The sequence below is a fragment of the Musca domestica genome, unplaced genomic scaffold, assembly GCF_030504385.1.
Source record: "Musca domestica strain aabys unplaced genomic scaffold, Musca_domestica.polishedcontigs.V.1.1 7, whole genome shotgun sequence".
In the NCBI taxonomy this organism is placed as follows: domain Eukaryota; kingdom Metazoa; phylum Arthropoda; class Insecta; order Diptera; family Muscidae; genus Musca; species Musca domestica.
The window spans coordinates 12,652,612-12,666,840 of record NW_026712383.1 but is presented as its reverse complement, the minus strand read 5'-3'; positions in this window follow the sequence as shown (position 1 = coordinate 12,666,840).

The following is a 14,229-nucleotide window of genomic DNA, read 5'->3' as shown; positions in this document are numbered from 1 at the left end:
TCTTCCGACAGCTGTTAAAATTATTCCAGTGACAGATCATTATATTGTTTACAAGCATACAAAAGTATTTTGGTTAGAATTTTCCAGAAAAAAAAAATGTTCGTGATGGAATTCAAGCGTGATAGTGTGATTTCTTTATATTTGGCTGGAAAACCACAAGTGGCTATCGTTAGAGCACTCAAGCATTTAAATGTGAATAAATCTTTGGTGTCTCGTACCATCGCTCGTTACGTGATACTGGTAGCGTAGACCAACGTCAAGGAAGCGGATAGAAGAAACATCAGCAGAAATGGTTCGAAAAATAAAGGAGCGAGTTGATCGAAACCCGCGTCGTAGTGGCCGAAAAATGGCTAGTGACCTGAACATATCGCAATATTTCACATTCGGCAAATATTGAAAAATGAGCTCGAGGTAAAGCCATTGAGATTCCAAAAAGTGCAAGAACTTACACCGCAACAGAAAGAAAATAGACTCACAAGAGCTAAAGAGTTTCTTCGCTTGGCCGAAAGTGGTGAAATGCCGAATTTGGTTTTCTCCGATGAGAAAACATTCGTTGTCCAGTAGTTTGTAAACATACATACCGATCGTGTTTACTTGCCAAAGAGGTCAGCTGAAAATGTGCACCTTCGTTTGGCCACCAGAACTCAAGCGCCGGCCATGGTGATGGTGTGGGCCGCCATAACAGCCGATGGTCCCTCTCCGCTCGTATTAATCGACCGTGGCATTAGAATAAGTGCCGAATATTATTGCGAAAATATTCTGGAGGGTGTATTAAAGCCTTGGGCACGCAAAAATTTTGGTCCCAGTCCTTGAACATTCTAACAGGACCCAGCACCATCGCACTCAGCACGCGCCACCCAAGAATGGTTAGAAAATGAGGCCACAATGGCCACCAAAATCTCCGGATACCAATCCGTTGGACTTGTGGACCGTTGGATTGTGTTTGGAGTATTTTGGAAAGCAATCAATCACCTCAAGCAAGCGCTTCGCCGGGAATGGGCCAAAATACCGCAGAGCAGCATTGGCCGTTTGAAGGCCATAATTAAAATTTGATGTTGTTTCCGAAATTTTTTGCTTTCGTTCAATAAAATTTAAAAAAAAATAAAAATTATGGTGTTTGATTTTATTGCAGTTTTTTTATCTCACCCTGTATTTGCACGAAAGGTACTAAATAGTACTAAATTTGTTATTGGATGCAAGGATAGAGCTTAAATCCTAAAATTTGATATAGATATCTCTGTATGGGTCTGTGTTTAAGAAATGGAGGTCGTTACAGAAATGTAAACTATAATTGTACGAAAAGTACTAAATGGTACTATATTTGGTATTGCGTAAATAAATAGACTTAAAATTCTGAAAATTTTATATTGAATTTTCTCTTAATATCTGTGTTTCAGATTTGGTGTTAGTGTCGAGTTGACTCCTATATTTGTACGAAAGGTACTAAATAGTACTAAATTTGATAGTGGGTGCAGGGATACATCTAGAATACTTGGTATCTGCGTTTGATATTTGTCCGTGCTTTTGAGTTTGTACCAAGGGTACTAAATAGTGCTATATTTGACATTGGGTGCAGGGATAGAGCTAAAATACGGAAATTTGATATAGAGTAGGTGACTGTAGGTGCTGTGGTTAAGAAATGGATGTGGTTTCGGAAACGTAAAGTATAATTTTACGAAAAGTACTAAATGGTACTATATTTGGTTTTGGGTAAGAAAATAGATTTATCTATCTATCTATCTATCTATCTATTTGTTTATTTGTGCGAAAGGTACTAAATAGTACTATATTTGACATTGGGTACAGTGATAGAGATAAAATACGGCAATTTGATATAGGGTCACTGTAGTGTCTGTGGTTAAGATATGGGGGTGGTTTTGGAAATCTGTACTATAATTGTTCGAAAAGTACTAAATGGTACTAAATTGGGTGTTGGGTAAAGAAATAGATTTAAAATTCTGGTCTACGATGATATTTGTGTTTGATATTTGGCCGTGGTTTGGGATTGAGTCCTATATTGGATATGTATACTATAATTGTACGAAAAGTACCAAATGGTACTAAGTTGTTTAAAGGGATAGAGACAAATTTCGGAAATTTAATTTTTAGACAACTGTTGGTATCTGTGGTTCAAGTTTGGGTTTGGAATTAATAAATAACAAAATGGAAGTAATAAATAATATTAAATTTGGTATTCGGTAAAGGGATATAGCTGAAGCCGTGAAAATTTATTTCGCTTAATCTGTAGGAGTATAGTATTGAGGTATGAAACGGCCTTCCAAATGAGTACCAAAAAAATACAAAAAGTACTAAATGATTCTAAATTTGGTATTGAGTGAATATAAAGAGTTGTAGTACCAAAACTTGGTACTAAGGTTTCAGATTGTATTTGGTATTTAGAGAAGGTGGCGGTTTTGCAAATGCTATTAATGTTCGAAAAGTACTAAATGGTACTTATTTTGGATCACAGTGGGTATCTAGGATGGAGAAATGTAGATTGTTTTGGATATGCATACTACATATTACTAAATTTCGTATTGGGTGAAGGGATAGAGTTGAAATGCGGAACTGAAAAATTGGATGTGGGTCCTTTGTGCAATGGGGTTTTGTAATATCCTCCTCGGTAAGCTTCAAAATGAAAGATTTTTAAGATGATTCGGTGTAAAAGTTAAACATTTTCCTGTTATTTTTTCCGAAAAATCAAAAATTTAAATAATATATGAAATCTTGAAGGCCTGAAAATTAAGTCCGATTTATGAGTTTTGAATAACAAATTTTGTCAAGCAAAAGAAATTGTGCATTTTGAGTACTAAAAAGGCCTAACACGAACTGTTGGAACGAATCTAAAATTTTAAGATGGACTTTTCGCTGACGAAGTAGCGGGGACTTGCTATTATAGCATAAAATAATATGCTTAAGTACAGTATAGTTAATTATAGAATAGTATATCACAGTATAGTATATTAAGTTTAAAAATAGCAAGTAGCGCTTAAAAGTATGCTAACAAATATTTAAAACAACATGATGTGTAAACTAGCCCCAAGTGAAATCGGCTACAAAGATGTGCATCTATGTGTATGCGTGTGTGTGTGTATGTGTGAGAGAGAGTAAGAGAGTGAATGAGTGGACTTGAGTGTAATGGTGATTAAGATGTCGGTAATAAAAATGCCTCGTAGATGGTGATGATGATGCTTCCGCCGAGTTAAGGATGGTCTTGTTGATGATAATGTCTTTGTTATGTTGATGGCATAACATTTTGTTGTTTTCTGTTTTTTTTTTCGTTACTGCTTTGTCTTTCCCCCTTTTAGTTTAGCTGTTGAAGCCTTTGTTGAGCATGAAAAACGCTGAAAATGACAGTTAATATTTTAAAGGTTAAACTATAGTGCTTTTGATGTTCATAACATAGGAGAAGGGCATATTACACAGTAGACCATGAGGAGATACTCTCTCATCAAAAGACTATTCTGAAAGATAAGACAGATAAGGAAACCTTCTTGAAACGCAGACTATTATGCGGTATATGGAGCGCATTTATTTGGTTTTGCTTTAGAGAAGATCATTAGGAAGCATTCTTATATAGAATATGATCTTCTTAAATATAAGACCATCTGATTATCTTCTTATATAGAAAACTATCAAATGATCTTCTTATATGGAAGACCATCCGATTATCTTCTCATATGGAGGACCATCCAATGGACCATAAAAGTTCTTTCGTAATGCAGTTGTAAAGGGTTATTATAAGGCAATTTGTCTGAAATTTACGGGTTAGGTGAAGGAAATTAAAATTAAGCTTAAAAATAAGAAGGATAGTTTCAAAATTACTTTCTTCCTATATTCCAGGCATTATCTGCTTTCCAAAAAATGTGTTTATTTTGCAAATCGTGTTTATATTGCCTGATTTAAAAGGTTATTAATAAAAGTGTAGTCCAGTGCGTATGATTGCTATTAATTATTGGGTTGTTGCACAAAAATCCCCATTGCATCGGAACCATGTAAGCGATTTCAAAAATTAACATCGTTTCGGAAAGCTAAGACTTGAGACTTTTTGTATAAAAGGAGCTTAACATATAGACTAAATAATAAAAAATAAAACATCATTTAAAAACTGTATTATATTTCAAATTTGTTTAATTTTGATTTTTACGGAACTATTCAGGAAATTTCTATGATTGTTTGAAGGTTAATCTACTTATTTTATTTGATGACACATCTTCCAGGAAATATTCTTGTAATTTCCTCTTATTTTGGTTGAAAAAATATCAGTGTACCACAATAAGTATTTAATTGTCATTAAACTTACTAAAATGCAATGGACATAAATTCATAGATGGAAAGTTTAAAATTTATATTTTTTAAACCTTAAATTTGTCTTGCTTTCCAACAGTGTTTTTATTTTGCAAATCGTAGTCATATTGCCTGAGTTATAAGGATATTTAACGAGTGTACAACAGTGCGTATGATTGCTATTAATTATTGGGTTGTTGAAAAAAAATCCCCATAGCTTCAGAACCATGTAAGCGATTTCGAAATTTAACATCGTTTCGGACTTGGGACCTTTTAAGACTTTTAAGACTAAGACTTGGGACCTTTTGTATATAAAAAGGTCTTAGCATATAGACTAACTAATAAAAATAATAAAACATCATTAAAAACATTATTAAATTTAAAATTTGTTTAATTGTGATTTTTACGGAACTATTCTGGAAATTTCTATGATTGTTTGAAGATTGATATCCTCGGTTTATTTAATTGTACATCTTCCAGAAAATATTCTTGAAATTTATTCTTATTTGGGTTGAAAAATTTCACTGTGCCATAATAGGTATTTAGTTGTATTTAAACTAACTAAAATGCAATCGACAATTATAATTCGTGGACAGAAAGTTTCAATTTTATATTTTTAAAATCAAAAAGTTATCCTAATTTTAAAAATGTTTTTATTTTGCATAACGTGGTCATATTACCTGAGTTATAAGGATATTTAAAGAGTATACTACAGTGCGTATGATTGTTATTAAATATTGGGTTGTTAGAGCAAAATCATCATAGCTCTGGAACCATGTAAGCGATTTTGAAAAATAACATCGTTTCGGAAACCTAAGACTTGGGACTTTTTGTACAAAAGGGGCTTAATATATAGACTGAATACGAAAAATAAAAATAAATTCAAAAACTTTATTAGAATAAAAATTTGTTTAATTGTGGTTTTTAATGAAATATGCTGGAAATACCTCTGGTTATTTGAAGTTTGATTTCCTCTTTTTTTTTTTTGGTTGCACATCTTCTAGAAAATATTTTGAAATGTCCTCTAATTTTGTTTGAAAAATATCGGAGTGCCATAATATGTATTTAATTGTCTTTAAACCAACTAAAATGCAATCATCAGTTATAACTCATGGACAGAAAGTTCCAAATTTACATTTTTTGAATCTAGAAGTTTTCTACTTTCCAAAAATGTTTTTATTTTGCAAATCATGGTCATAGTGTGCCACAGCGCGTATGATTGTTATTAATTATTGTGTTGTTGCACAAAAATCCCCATAGCTTCGGAACCATGTAAGCGATTTCGAAAATTAATATCGTTTTGGAAAGCTAAGACTTGGGACTTTTTGTATAAAAGGGGCTTAATAGATACAATTATCAAAAAAAATAAAACATAATTTAAAAACATTTTTACATTAAATTATTTTTAAATGTAATTTTTAAGGAAATATTCCGGAAACTTGAAGTATGATCTCCTTGTTTTATTTAATTGCACATCTATAAGAAAATATTTTGAAATATCGTCATATATTGTTTGAAAATTTTCAGTATGCCATAATAAGTATTTAATTGTCTACCTAAAATGCAAACGACAAATAATATTCATGGACAGAAAGTTTCAAGTTTATATTTTTTTTAAATCTAGAAGTTGATCTGCTCTCCAAAAATGTTTTAATTTTGCAAATCGTGGTAATGTTGCCTGAGTTATAAGGATATTTAAAGAGTGTACCACAGTGCGTATGATTACTTTTATTATTAGGTTGTTGCACAAAAATCCCCATAGCTTCGAAACCATGTAAGCGATTTCGAAAATTTACATCACTTTGGAAAATTAAGACTTGGGGCTTATTGAATAAAGAAGGGCTTAATACAAAGATTAAATAATAAAAAATAAAACGCAATTTAAAAACTGCATTAGATCAAAAATTTCTTTAATTTCAATTTTTAGGAAAATATTGTAGAAATTTGAGTATCTCCTTGGTTTATCTGATTACACATCTTTCAGAAGATATTCTCAGAATGTCCTCTTATTTTGATTGAAAAATATCTGTGTTCCACAATAAGTATTTAATTATCATTAAATTTACTAAAATGCAATCCTCTGTTATAAATCATGGACAGAAATCTTCAAAAAAAATTTTAAATCTATAAGTTATTCTGCTTTCCAAAAATGTTTTTATTTTGCAAATCGTAGTCGTTTTGCCTAAGTTATAAGAATATTTAAAGAATGTACCACAGTACGTATAATTGTTATTAATTATTGGGTTGTTGCACCAAAATCCCCATTGCTTGGGAACCATGTAAGTGATTTCGGAAATTTACATAGTTTCGGAAAGCTAATACTTGGTACTTTTTTTATAAGAACGTTCTTAACATTTAGACTAAATAATAAAAGATAAAACATAAATTAAAAACTGTACTAGATTTAAAATTTGTTTATTTGTAATTTTTAATTCTGGAAATTTCTATGATTATTTGAAGGTTGATATCCTTGGTTTATATGATGTCTCATCATCTGATGGTCTTCTCCTTTCGAATATGGAAGACCATGTTCTAGATAAGACCATCAGGGAGTCTTAAAAATGAAAGTCCACCAGGAGACCCCTTTATATAGAATACCATCTGATGGTCTTCCCACACAAAACACCATCGGATCAGGCAATCCTCTTTGCATACAACCATCATTTGACCTTCCTCTTCAATAGGAGACCACCAATAGGTCTTTTGATTTAGAAGACTATTTGTTGATCCCTCATTTCCCTTTGGATCCCTACCACGACTTTAATTTAAAATTGATTTTCTTCACTCTTATTGAAATCACATTCGGATTCCAAATTCTCATTTTAATAAAGAATCTCATTAAACACAAATCTGTTTAAATTCCCAAACTTTCATCATCATCTCTATCAAATAGCAGTGTCCTCTGTGAACTCGTTAACACATTTTTTTCTTCTTTTTTTTCTTTGCTTTCGAATCTCCTGAATGAGCCTATTTTGTAGTTCATCAATAAATGAAAGTACCTGTCATGGCAAAGGCAAAGGGATTTCAAAAAACTAAAGAGAAAAAAGGATTTGAATGCCTTTCATCAATTCACACTCCCCATTGAAGCCCCCCGCAACAAACACACACTGACGCACATCAATCGAGACATAGAACATGACAGATGTCACGTTGCACATTTGCAATATCAACTGCATGTCGGATATGGAATAGAAATTCACACGCTTCGGTGGCAATGTGGTATTCATTTTAATATCATTTCTGGTCTTCTCATCGGCAATAAAGACGACGACAACGACGAAATGAGATATAGATTCTGTTATTGATGGAAATGTAAGAGATGATGACAAGCTTGTTTAAACATGGTTAGAAAATTTGTGTGCCAGGGGATGGCGACGGATGGGACAAGGGTGATAGGGAGAATATTTTGTTGAGAAAATATCGGATGAAGTTCTTCCGTCATAGAATGAATGTTAGTATTAAAGAGGTCAAAGTACATCTTCAGAGAAATGCTTAATGGTATAAAAGGTGGTTAGCGATAGATAATTAACAGGCTTTTTGAACCAAGAAACCCTATTCTTAAAAATCCACACCTAAGGCCTTTGATGGTGTTTGAAGTATTATTCTTTAAAAATCCAAGCCTAAAACCATTAAATTCTTTAAAAATCCACACCTAAGGTCTAAAGAGGTCAAAGTACATCATCAGAGGAAGGCTTTATGGTATAACTGGTGGTTAGAGATAGATAGATATTCTTAAAAAAATCCACGCCTAAGGCCTCTAATGGAAATATTCTTAAAAAAATCCACGCCTAAGGCCTCTAATGGAAATATTCTTAAAAAAATCCACGCCTAAGGCCTCTAATGGAAATATTCTTAAAAAAATCCACGCCTAAGGCCTCTAATGGAAATATTCTTAAAAAAATCCACGCCTAAGGCCTCTAATGGAAATATTCTTAAAAAAATCCACGCCTAAGGCCTCTAATGGAAATATTCTTAAAAAATCCACGCCTAAGGCCTCTAATGGAAATATTCTTAAAAAAATCCACGCCTAAGGCCTCTAATGGAAATATTCTTAAAAAAATCCACGCCTAAGGCCTCTAATGGAAATATTCTTAAAAAAATCCACGCCTAAGGCCTCTAATGGAAATATTCTTAAAAAATCCACGCCTAAGGCCTCTAATGGAAATATTCTTAAAAAATCCACGCCTAAGGACTCTAATGGAAATATTCTTAAAAAATCCACGCCTAAGGACTCTAATGGAAATATTCTTAAAAAAATCCACGCCTAAGGCCTCTAATGGAAATATTCTTAAAAAAATCCACGCCTAAGGCCTCTAATGGAAATATTCTTAAAAAATCCACGCCTAAGGCCTCTAATGGAAATATTCTTAAAAAATCCACGCCTAAGGCCTCTAATGGAAATATTCTTAAAAAATCCACGCCTAAGGCCTCTAATGGAAATATTCTTAAAAATCCACGCCTAAGGCCTCTAATGGAAATATTCTTAAAAAATCCACGCCTAAGGCCTCTAATGGAAATATTCTTAAAAAATCCACGCCTAAGGCCTCTAATGGAATATTCTTAAAAAATCCACGCCTAAGGCCTCTAATGGAAATATTCTTAAAAAATCCACGCCTAAGGCCTCTAATGGAAATATTCTTAAAAAATCCACGCCTAAGGCCTCTAATGGAAATATTCTTAAAAAATCCACGCCTAAGGCCTCTAATGGAAATATTCTTAAAAAATCCACGCCTAAGGCCTCTAATGGAAATATTCTTAAAAAATCCACGCCTAAGGCCTCTAATGGAAATATTCTTAAAAAATCCACGCCTAAGGCCTCTAATGGAAATATTCTTAAAAAATCCACGCCTAAGGCCTCTAATGGAAATATTCTTAAAAAATCCACGCCTAAGGCCTCTAATGGAAATATTCTTAAAAAATCCACGCCTAAGGCCACTAATGGAAATATTCTTAAAAAATCCACGCCTAAGGGCTCTGATAGAAATATCTTTTAAAAATCCACGCCAAAGGCCTCCGATGGAAATATTCTTTAAAAATTCACGAATAAGGCCTCTAAAGCCTCTGATGGAAATATTCTTAAAAAATCCACGCCTAAGGCCTCTGATGGAAATATTCTTAAAAAATCCACGCCTAAGGCCTCTGATGGAAATATTCATAAAAAATCCACGCCTAAGGCCTCTGATGGAAATATTCTTAAAAAATCCACGCCTAAGGCATCTGATGGAAATATTCTTAAAAAATCCACGCCTAAGGCCTCTGATGGAAATATTCTTAAAAAATCCACGCCTAAGGCCTCTGATGGAAATAGTCTTTAAAAATCCATGCCAAAGGCCTCTAATGGAAATATTCTTAAAAAATCCACGCCTAAGGCCTCTAATGGAAATATTCTTAAAAAATCCACGCCTAAGGCCACTAATGGAAATATTCTTAAAAAATCCACGCCTAAGGCCACTAATGGAAATATTCTTAAAAAATCCACGCATAAGGCCTCTAATGGAAATATTCTTAAAAATCCACGCCTAAGGCCTCTAATGGAAATATTCATAAAAAATCCACGCCTAAGGCCTCTAATGGAAATATTCATAAAAAATCCACGCCTAAGGCCTCTAATGGAAATATTCATAAAAAATCCACGCCTAGGGCCTCTAATGGAAATATTCTTAAAAAATCCACGCCTAAGGCCACTAATGGAAATATTCTTAATAAATCCACGCATAAGGCCTCTAATGGAAATATTCTTAAAAATCCACGCCTAAGGTTTCTAATGGAAATATTCTTAAAAAATCCACGCATAAGGCCTCTAATGGAAATAGTCTTTAAAAATCCACGCCTAAGGCCTCTAATGGAAATAGTCTTTAAAAATCCACGCCTAAGGCCTCTAATGGAAATATTCTTAAAAAATCCACGCCTAAGGCCTCTGATGGAAATAGTCTTTAAAAATCCACGCCTAAGGCCTCTGATGGAAATAGTCTTTAAAAATCCACGCCTAAGGCCTCTGATGGAAATAGTCTTTAAAAATCCACGCCTAAGGCCTCTAATGGAAATAATCTTTAAAAATCCACGCCTAATGCCTCTAATGGAAATATTCTTTAAAAATCCACGCCTAAGGCTTCTGATGGAAATATTTTTTTTTAAATCCACGCCTAAGGCTTTTGATGGAAATATTCTATAAAAATCAACGTCTAAGGCCTTTTTAATTTCCTCCATTCAATATCTCCTTATTTAACCTCGTCCTGAAATAGTACAATATTGTATTTTCATGTGTAATTGACAAAAGATAATGTCCATGGAGAGGGGTCTGTCTGATAAACTAGCTGCTGCTCTTACAAGCCAATGAACTAATCTGCAAAAGAAGATTTGGACGTATGCTAAATAAAAGTCCAGTAGACAAACATTGTTGATGTTAAAGTGCAATCATTTATTAGGTAGAAGCACAACCACACACACGCATACACTCTCACCCAAAACCAAAAACAATGGCCTCAGATTAGGAAAAATTATCTGGTCCAAACCACCTTCAACAACCAACAAAAGTGCCAACAAACTCATTGGCCCAACAACAAATGCCTGGACATCAAACCAGCAAAACAACTTCATAGGAACTAAAAAGCCTGATGAAGCCTCCTTTCCCTCCCTCACCACGACAGTAAAAACAACATTTGCCAGCACTTAGCATTTTTAGAAAGAGCGAGCGAGTAAATTACATTTAAATACACCTGACCGAATGGTCGTTTGCTCTAGAAAACAATTCGTGCCCATGGTCCTTTGGACGACAGTTTATAATTGCATTTTGGCATTTTTTCGGACCGTATCAGCTTGAGCACACCATTTTGGGGATAGTTCTTTGTAACAACACCCTGCCACATGCTTAGGTATTTGTGTGTTTGTGCATGACGTTGTGTGTGTGAGTTTGATTCAGACTATTTAACATCTTCTTCCATTCGTGTGCTCTGTAATATAGTTGTTTTGAACTTGTTCGGAAAGGTGTGGGATCAGGATTTGCCCCAAATACCATAGTTGGCTGAAATATGGTGCAACACCTTAACGAAGATTTTCATGGTTGGGTGTGAACATTTAAATCATGTTTATGCAACGGCATATTGTGTTTTTGTACAACACCTCAAATTTACATTTTAATTAAATTTTAAAACTTGGAAAAAAATTGTAAAATGTTTAATGTTGAAGGGAAACACCATCAGTGGCCTTAGGAGTGGAGTTTTAAAGAATCTTTCTTCAAACATTTCTATTTTACGAATATTTCCATCAGAGGCCTTAGGCGTGGATTTTTTTGAGAATATTTTCATCAGACTCCTTAGGCGTGGATTTTTTAAGAATATTTCCATTAGAGGCCTTAGGAGTAGGTTTTTAAAGAATATTTCCACTAAAGGCCATAGGCGTGGATTTTTTAAGAATATTTCCATCAGAGGTCTTAGGCGTGGATTTTTAAAGAAAATTTCCATCAGACGCCTTAGGCGTGGATTTTTTAAGAATATTTCCATCAGAGGTCTTAGGCGTGGATTTTTAAAGAAAATTTCCATCAGACGCCTTAGGCGTGGATTTTTTAAGAATATTTCCATTAGAGACCTTAGGCGTAGATTTTTAAAGAATATTTCCATTAGAGGCCTTAGGCATGGATTTTTTAAGAATATTTCCATTAGAGGCCTTAGGCATGGATTTTTTAAGAATATTTCCATCAGAGGCCTTAGGCGTGGATTTTTAAAGAAAATTTCCATCAGAGGACTTAGGCGTGGATTTTTAAAGAATATTTCCATCTGGGCCCTTAGGCGTGGATTTTTTAAGAATATTTCCATCAGACGCCTTAAGCGTGAATTTTTTAAGAATATTTCCATTAGAGGCCTTAGGCGTGGATTTTATAAGAATTTTTCCATTAGAGGCCTCAGGCATGGATTTTTTAAGAATATTTCCATTAGAGGCCTTAGGCGTGGATTTTTGAAGATTATTTCCATCAGAGGCCTTAGGCGTGGATTTTTAAAGAATATTTCCATTAGAGGCCATAGGCGTGGATTTTTTAAGAATATTTCCCTCAGAGGCCATAGGCGTGGATTTTTTAAGAATATTTCCCTCAGAGGCCTTAGGCGTGGATTTTTGAAGTTTATTTCCATCAGAGGCCTTAGTCGTGGATTTTTCAAGAATATTTCCATTAGAGGCCTTAGGCGTGGATTTTTTAAGAATATTTCCATCAGAGGCCTTAGGCGTGGATTTTTTAAATATTTCCATCAGAGGCCTTAGGCGTGGATTTTTTAAATATTTCCATCAGAGACTTTAGGCGTGGATTTTTTAAGAATATTTTCATCAAAGGCCTTAGGCGTGGATTTTTTTAAATATTTCCATCAGAGGCCTTAGGCGTGAATTTTTTAAGAATATTTCCATCAGAGGCCTTAGGCGTGGATTTTTTAAGAATATTTCCATCAGAGGCTTTAGGCGTGGATTTTTTAAGAATATTTTCATCAAAGGCCTTAGGCATGGATTTTTTAAGAATATTTCTTCAAACACTATCAGAGGACTAAGGCGTGGATTTTTTCATTTTATTTTTTTAGAATATTTCCATTAGAGGCCTTAGGCGTGGATTTTATAAGAATTTTTCCATTAGAGGCCTCAGGCATGGATTTTTTAAGAATATTTCCATTAGAGGCCTTAGGCGTGGATTTTTGAAGATTATTTCCATCAGAGGCCTTAGGCGTGGATTTTTAAAGAATATTTCCATTAGAGGCCATAGGCGTGGATTTTTTAAGAATATTTCCCTCAGAGGCCATAGGCGTGGATTTTTTAAGAATATTTCCCTCAGAGGCCTTAGGCGTGGATTTTTGAAGTTTATTTCCATCAGAGGCCTTAGTCGTGGATTTTTCAAGAATATTTCCATTAGAGGCCTTAGGCGTGGATTTTTTAAGAATATTTCCATCAGAGGCCTTAGGCGTGGATTTTTTAAATATTTCCATCAGAGACTTTAGGCGTGGATTTTTTAAGAATATTTTCATCAAAGGCCTTAGGCGTGGATTTTTTTAAATATTTCCATCAGAGGCCTTAGGCGTGAATTTTTTAAGAATATTTCCATCAGAGGCCTTAGGCGTGGATTTTTTAAGAATATTTCCATCAGAGGCTTTAGGCGTGGATTTTTTAAGAATATTTTCATCAAAGGCCTTAGGCATGGATTTTTTAAGAATATTTCTTCAAACACTATCAGAGGACTAAGGCGTGGATTTTTTCAGAAAATTTTTCAAGCACTCTCAGTTTAATTATTAAATTCAAATATTTCTTTCCTTTTTTGTATTGACTCCTTTTGGTCTCCATTTATTCATGCATTGTTATGACCACTTCAAAGGATGTCAACAGCCCATTTATAAAAGAAACAACAGGAGAATATTGTATTTATTAAAAATATAACCAACGCTGAATGCAATTTTTGCTGCAACCGATGAATGGACAAAATCCTATTTGTTGTGGTGTTGGGAGAAGAGTCTGAGTGGCTTTAATCTGGGTATTGTGGTCATAACAGTGTGGAGGCTTAAATTCGTTTGAAAAGAAATTTCGCATGAATATTTATGATAGCAAGTTTCGCAACTTTCGGCAATAAAAGACCAATTGAAGTTGAGTTTAATTTGCCTTAAATTCAAACGCGGTTTCAGAAAACCTCCAGGCGAGGGGAAGACCTCCTGGTCTGCTATGGCTTCCTTGTCTTTTACGCGAACAAGAAGACCTTGTGGTCTTCTATGAGAAGACCTTCTTCTGATTTGCTATGAGAAGATCTTCTTCTGGTCTTGTATGAGAAGACCTCTTTTATGAGAAGACCTCTTCTATGAGAAGACCTCTTCTATGAGAAGACCTTCTGGTCTTCTACGAGAATATCTTCTTTTGGTATTCTCCGTTGTGAAGACCTTCTGGTCTTCTATGCGAAGACCTTCTGGTATTCTCCGATGTGAAGAC